Source organism: Colossoma macropomum, unplaced genomic scaffold, assembly GCF_904425465.1.
Source record: "Colossoma macropomum unplaced genomic scaffold, Colossoma_macropomum, whole genome shotgun sequence".
In the NCBI taxonomy this organism is placed as follows: domain Eukaryota; kingdom Metazoa; phylum Chordata; class Actinopteri; order Characiformes; family Serrasalmidae; genus Colossoma; species Colossoma macropomum.
Window position 1 is genome coordinate 6059811 of NW_023494800.1, and position 7498 is coordinate 6067308.

Genomic DNA, 7498 nt, shown 5'->3' on the forward strand with positions numbered 1-7498 from the left:
GTATGTGCAAAAAGGAGAGCTTAATTCCAAACATATGTTACAGTCACTGGTGTTGTATGAATATGGTGTAACACCAGTGACTGTGACTCCAGTGATATTCTGGTTAAAACTGAGGATTTTGTAAATCAGCTGACTCGTTGGCCGTCAGGTGAGCTTGTGCAACTATTTAAAATAAGTAATAAAAATGATATTTGGCATTATTTTGACAAAATTTTAATTACCCAGCCGTTAAAGCACAAAACACCAGTGACATATAGAAGTTATGAGCTGCCTGATAAACAAAATTATGAATAAATTAATGAAATATAGTGAGCGAGCCTGGACCCACCTTCTCATGCCTTGAGACGCTTCCTCTCTGATGAGCCTCAACCTAAGGAAGCAGTTTAATAGAGCTGAAAATGCTGTGTTAAAATGTAAAATAAGAGTCCTGAGAACAACAGTGACCAAAATCTCTGTGACAAATGAATTTTTTAAATAAAATACACATTTTTTAAATGTGGTCTAACTTTAATGATATGAAAAGTAAACATGAATCTGTTTTATACAGATTCCTGAGTTAAACCTCTTAAAATATTGTTTTATATTAAATCATGTTGAAAATTGGTTTTGTGATGAGCTGTTTTACAAATGCAGAGCGACTATGAAACAGGATAAAAAAGAAAAATCAGAGAAGTCATAAGGCAAAAGTGTTATTTAATCTTAGGTCAACTGTGTAAATGTACAAACTGACTTTTGGAGCTGTGCCTAATATTTTAAGCCCTGCAACCTTTGTGACATGGTTTCCCCCTCCGAACAGAGAATGACCCTAGTACATTTGAAGATAACCAGGCTCCCTCATTTACCTTCAGCTGTTCCGAGCGTAACTGTCTTTTTCAGTGTTTTGGTTCTTCTAATAACATGTCCAAAATAAGAGCTTCAGTTCGGCTTTGAGTGAGAGGAGAGGCCTGATCTGGACAGTCAATCAATTTGTTGGTTCTCTTTGCTGTCCAAGGTGCTTTCAAAAGTCTTCCCCAGCACGTAAGTGCAAAGGTATCAGTATTTTTCCTGTGCAGCTTTTTTATTGTTCAGCTTTCACATCATTGGTGCAAAGTGGGATTTGTGGGATGGATGTTGAAAAACATACACAGCTGAGTTGCAAAAGAGCTGTCTGCCATCAATTAATAAATAGCTGCCGATTACAGAGTAAAACTCTGATTAAACCCAGAGATTGCTGATTGATAGATTGCTGTTTCATTAATTTATAGTCAACAAAAACAAAAAGAAGGAAGCGCCAATCTGTCCTGGGACTGTTTTCATCACTTCTTTACTTTACTATGATATTTTGTTAACTCATGCCATAACGGTTATCAATAGATGTATTATTGTGATATTTATTACTATTTGGGTATTTTGCAAAAATATTTAGAACAACATGCAGATCAGATGAATAAGTTTAGAGAAAAAATGCCATTATTGTAGGTAACAAGTGAGAGAATGCAGTCGAACTGTGTTACCATTATCTTTGGGATGAGCTGGAGTGATCCAGAGCTGATCATGGGCTGCACTCATTAATGACACAGATGTCCAATAGAATGAGACACACTGAGGTCACCATATCTAATGGCAAGCGTGGGCTAGAGGGGTATAAAGCCCCCCAGCATTGGGCTGTGGAGCAGTGGAACTGTGTTCTCTGGAGTGATGGAGCTCCATCCAGTACCTTTGGGATGAGTTGGAGTGATCCAGAACTGACCATCCAACATCAGTACCTGACCTCACTAATGCTCAATCAAATCCTCACAGCAATGTTCCAACATCTAGTGTAAGGCCTTCCCAGAAGAGTAGAAGCTGTTACTGCAGCAAAGTGGGGACCAAATCACTATTAATACTGTTCATTTCAGAAGGAATGCTGGATGAACAGGCATCTACAAACTTTTGGACATATAGCACAACGCATTTGAATTAAACTGACTCACAGCATAAATGTTTATTCAAAAGAAATATTAAAAATGAATTATTTTCAGATATTTTATTATGGAGTTTGCCTGTTCTCCCCGTGTCTGCGTGGGTTTCCTCCGGGTACTCCGGTTTCCTCCCACAGTCCAAAAACATGCAGTCAGGCTGATTGGACGTGCTAAAATTGCCCCTCGGTGTGAGTGAGTGTGTGAATGTGTATGTCTGTCTGTCTGCCCTGCGATGGACTGGCGACCTGTCCAGGGTGTATCCTGCCTTCCGCCCAATGACAGCTGGGATAGGCTCCAGCACCCCACCGCGACCCAGAAGGATAAGCGGTTTAGATGATGTATGTATGTATGTATGTATGTATGTATTTTATTATGTATTTTTATGAGTATTATGCAGTGCCCCTATTAACCCTCCTTGCTCTCTGGACAAACAGTATAGGAACCATATCTATGTTCGACAGTAAAAGGACCTGTCCAGGGTGTTTCCTGCCCTCCGCCCAGTGACTGCTAGGATAGGCTCCAGGATAAGCAGCTTAGATAATGTGTGTGTGCTCGCCTTCAATCATAGTTCGATGATATGCGAACTGTAGGTCGTAGTGACAGTTGTCAAGTGTCTTGCAGTGAGAGGGTCCTGCGATGTGTTTTCCAGGCCTAGAGCACCACAAACCTGTTTTTACAAGCGGTTTTATTACCATGTGCATATGTCAACGAAGACGTCTTTGTTATCATGCATTTTATTACCTGAAGAGAAAAAGGATAAGCGTTCGCAGTGCAGTGATCCATTGTAGTAATACAGTTGCAGGAAGTCTCGTCTGCTGACACTCAGCAGGCCCTTGTTATGAGCAGTGGTCTCAGATGTGGTGAATTTCTTGCTGTTATGGTAGTTTTTAGTCATTTCTAAAGTGTTAGAGTCTGCTGCTCTCATGCTTTCATGAAAGAATAAGATTCTACTGAAAAGGATTATTTTTGTCAACTTGGTGTTGTCAGTAGCCACAGTTGGGCCATTGAGCACAGCAGTCTGGTAAGGCCTCTGTGATTTGTAGAAGGGTGGAGACCCCTGGGATGGAATATTCCAGCACTAAGTGGCTTTTGAGGCTTGATGCTTAATCTGTAAATGCAGTTTGTGTACAGTGTGTGGCTACTGAGTGTGTAATGTCACTAATGGACGTGTTTATGTACGTGTCTAAGATGACTAATCAACCTACACACGTTTTTATATGTACACTGTTAGAAATAAGGGTGCTGTGCAGGTACATTTCTCGATCATCACGGTACAAACAAGTACCCCCACAGGTAAACACTGGTTTTAAGGTCTAATTGTGTACCTTAAATAAAATGTGTCTGGTGGAAAAGGACATATTTGTATTGTTTCATTACCGAATGTTTTGAAACAGAACAATGAAATAAAAGTCCTGGAGACGAGACGGGGTGTGTGGAGTCAGTACAGCTTAGAAAATATCATTTCAGTGGATTATGATTCAGTTATGTTCTCTGACTAAAGGTATTCAGATGTACCCTTGAGGTAACCACCCCAGTGACAAGAGGGGTCCTGCCCCGGTGACAGTTTCGTATCTTTTTTTCTGAGAGTGTCATGTTGATAATGGTAAAATACCATATATAGCCATTTTATTTACTATCCAAAACCTGAACCTGTAAACCTACATGTCTTGGTTTTGTATTTTTCATTGATGATGGTAAAATAGTAAACATATGTTTCGATCTATAACCATATCTGAAAAATATCATAAAACGATGTCTCAATCATCAGGCAGCTTATTTGTAACCATTTTATGTTGCAAACTTTCTGACGTAGCTTTGAGAGGCATTAGTCTCTTCAGACGTCTGGTTCCTATCACCGTTACTGGGAACAACTGTAACTGGGTGTGTTTTCTAGAACAGAGCATTGCACACCAAACCACTCTGAATGACGTTGTTTACCTCTTAACCATTTAATTATGCAGATATTTTGAAAATTCAGTGGAATTCTCCTTTAAAAGACATGGTTTCTGGTAAAATGGCTTCTTGTGGTGAGGGTATTACAGCGCTAATGTGAAATATGGATGTGCATATACATATGTATATATATATATATATATATATATATATATATATATATATATATATATATATATATATATATACAACATACATACTATACATACTAATGAGGGGAAATTTTATGTAATTTGTTGTTAGGATTACAGTAAAAAGGCAGGTGCTTTATTGTCAACTTCATAGTAAATGGAAGCAACTTAGGAAAAGAGTATTAAACACTTTGGTGCAGAGGTTCTCAGCCAGTTCACATTTTTATTCATTCCAGCTCCAAACACAACAGATCCAGGTAATCAAGCACTGCATAAATGTGATTCCATGGTGCAGGTGTGTTAGTAAATCAAGCAAAACAAAGATGAATACTAGCCAGAGGTGCCAAAGACTAGTTTGAAGACGCTGACTTTGATGGACAGATGAACTGTTTTATTGTCTGACAAGTAATTTGATGCAGTAATCACAGCAGAATGCGCAGCCTGTGTTACAGTGTATACAGTGTATGGCAGCTACTAATTAACTGGGGATGGAGCTGTGAAGGGTTTAGTTGACATTAGGGAAGCTGGCGAAGGTGCTGGTCCAGAAGTAGACGAAGCGAGTCCTCAATTTCTGCTTGGCAGAGTCCTTGCCCATGCTGTGGTAAAATGAATGAAATAACAGCATGATTGCAAATTACAGAGAAAAAGGATGCACTAGGCCAGGGGTCAGCAGCATGAGGCTCCTGAGCCAATTGCAGCTCTTTTACTGTCCTGTTGTGGCTCCACAGCAGAATTAGATTTTTAGGTAAAAATAAAATAATCCTCCTTTGCAGTAAAATAAAGCTCTGCTGATTGTTAAACACAGTTTTAACACTAAATGGCCTTAAACACTGGAGTTAAAGTAGCCCATAACTGCTAATTTACCCTTTGACCCTGAAGACTGCAGACTGCTGGTTACAATAGCAATGCAGATAACAATCTCGCCTCGCTGGTAGTTTACGAAACAGCGAGAGAGACATTTAACAAGAATCTATGCTAATTTTTAGGCAACATTTCCTGTCGGAGATGTGAGAAAAGCGGCCGTAGCTGAGCTAAAGATTAAAGCAGCGCAAAGCAAGTCTGCGTTTTCATCTATATTATATTTTTATCCTATACTAGTACATTAACTCATACTGAGACATATTTACAGCCAAGATGGTAAAATGGACATAAAATGTTGAGGCTCCCAAGGTGGTTTGATTTTTGTTGACAGGACAAAATCGCTTTTCTTAACATTCGGGTTGCCGACCTCTGCACTAGGCATATGCAAGACACATTAAATGAGTTTCAAAACATATATAGAACTATTTTCTTTACTAAAGAACCCTTGAAGCACTATCTTTTTTAAGTGTAGTGTTTTCTTTGGGGACTATTTTGCCATACAACACCCTGCATGTACCCCTCCACCATAAATGTTTACAGTCAAAACCTTATCTCAAAACTATCATAAAACAACGTCTCAAGCATCAGGCAGCATGTCTGTAACCTTTTCAAGTAAGAATTTGTTGTGAGGGCGGTTTTAGAAGCATTAAACTCTTCAGACGTTTGGTTCACATAGTCATATCTGTCACTCCTGTCACTTATCATGTATAGGCTGGGCCTAATCTTGGCATCAGTTCAGCTATAAAACTACGGCTAGCTCCCTGGTTTGTGATGGGGTTTGAATTCGTCATGTGGCACTGTTATCCGGATTGGTCTTCTCATCTCTATGCTGTAGCTGAGTGGTCCATTTCAAAGCAGACCCTAAACCAGTAGCCTCCTCATGTTGACGGAATGGAGAGGATGACGGTAGAGTGTGTTTAGGCCTGTATTATGGCCGGTTGTCCGTAACCCCATGGCTGGAGAAAAGTCTACCACACAGAGGGGTGGTAGGGAGGCATCAGAGTGGATGAACAGTTATGTAAACATATCGACTCATCTGATTTGGACAAATGCTATCAAAAAAAAATTGCCTGTTCATCCAGATAAAATATCGTCCTTAGATGAGAGGCTACACATGTCATTCTGGCAAAAAAGTAGTGAGCAAACTCAAAGAGCATGTCATAATGCATGCTGCCTCCAAGGCAAAAAAGGCCTGCGGCAGTATAAATGTGACAAGTTCAGGGTCGAGTTTCAGATACAACTGAAGCTGTGTTCAGAAGCCCAAAGTAGCACTGACCCCTGCCCTGTACTGGCGTCTGTGCAAGTTTTTACGATTGTCCTGTGTTGTCATGGTGACATTAAGTGTCTTTAATCAGCTCATGGGGCAAGTTCTCATGGTTCTGTTTTTTATGACAGAATTGTCACAGTGCAGAACAGTCACAGTGCAGTATGAAGAAATAGTTACCAGAAGATTGCCAGATCATTATTCTGCACAACAGGCAGAACTAGTAGCAGAAACTTGTGCCTGTGTTCTTACTAAAGATTTTAAAAGCGAATGTCTTGTCACGGCAAATGCCACAATTATGATTATGAAAGCAGCTTGATTATGAAAGCTGCAGACATCACTGTTATGTCTCATAGTCTGTTGCAATACTGCCAGACTTTATCTGAAGCTGTTGCAGCCACTCAGAAACAGGTGTTGGATGCATGGAAAGAACCTACTAAAAGAGGGGTCACCCTATTGCCTTATTTGCATCAGGACAGTAAGTGATGATTAAAATGCATAACACTCAGCCATTAGGGCCAAAATAGGAAGGTCCATATCAAGTCTTCCTTACCACATCCTCTGCTCTAAACTGTCAACGAAAACAAAGTGGATATATGTGAGCCATACCAAGGTGGTACCGCCACTGGATGGTGACGGCTAGCTCAGGGACAAAAAACCTCAGAGTGAAGATTCCCTAATTCCCTTTGCAGCTTGCACTTGATGACTCCCACCAGAGGCCAGGACCCATGTTGATAATGGTAAAATACTGGTAAATCTGAAAAAATGTATTTTCTTTGCACTTACCTTTCCATTTGGGCATCTGGTTCCTATCACCATATATATAGCATGTATAGCCATTTTATTCACTATCCAAAACTATCAGTGTACCTATGCATGTCTTCTAAAGGCTTCATATATAACGTTGATGATGATAAAATAGTAAAAAAATCTATAACCCTATCTGTAAAATGTCTCAATCACCAGGCAGCTTATTTTTAACCATTTTATGTTGCAAACTTTCTGACGCAGCTTTGAGAGGCATTAGTCTCTTCAGACGTCTGGTTCCTATCACCGTTACTGGGAACAACTGTAACTGGGTGTGTTTTCTAGAACAGAGCATTGCACACCAAACCACTCTGAATGACGTTGTTTACCTCTTAACCATTTAATTATGCAGATATTTTGAAAATTCAGTGGAATTCTCCTTTAAAAGACATGGTTTCTGGTAAAATGGCTTCTTGTGGTGAGGGTATTACAGCGCTAATGTGAAATATGGATGTGCATATACATATGTATATATATATATATATATATATATATATATATATATATATATATATATATATATATATATATACAACATACAT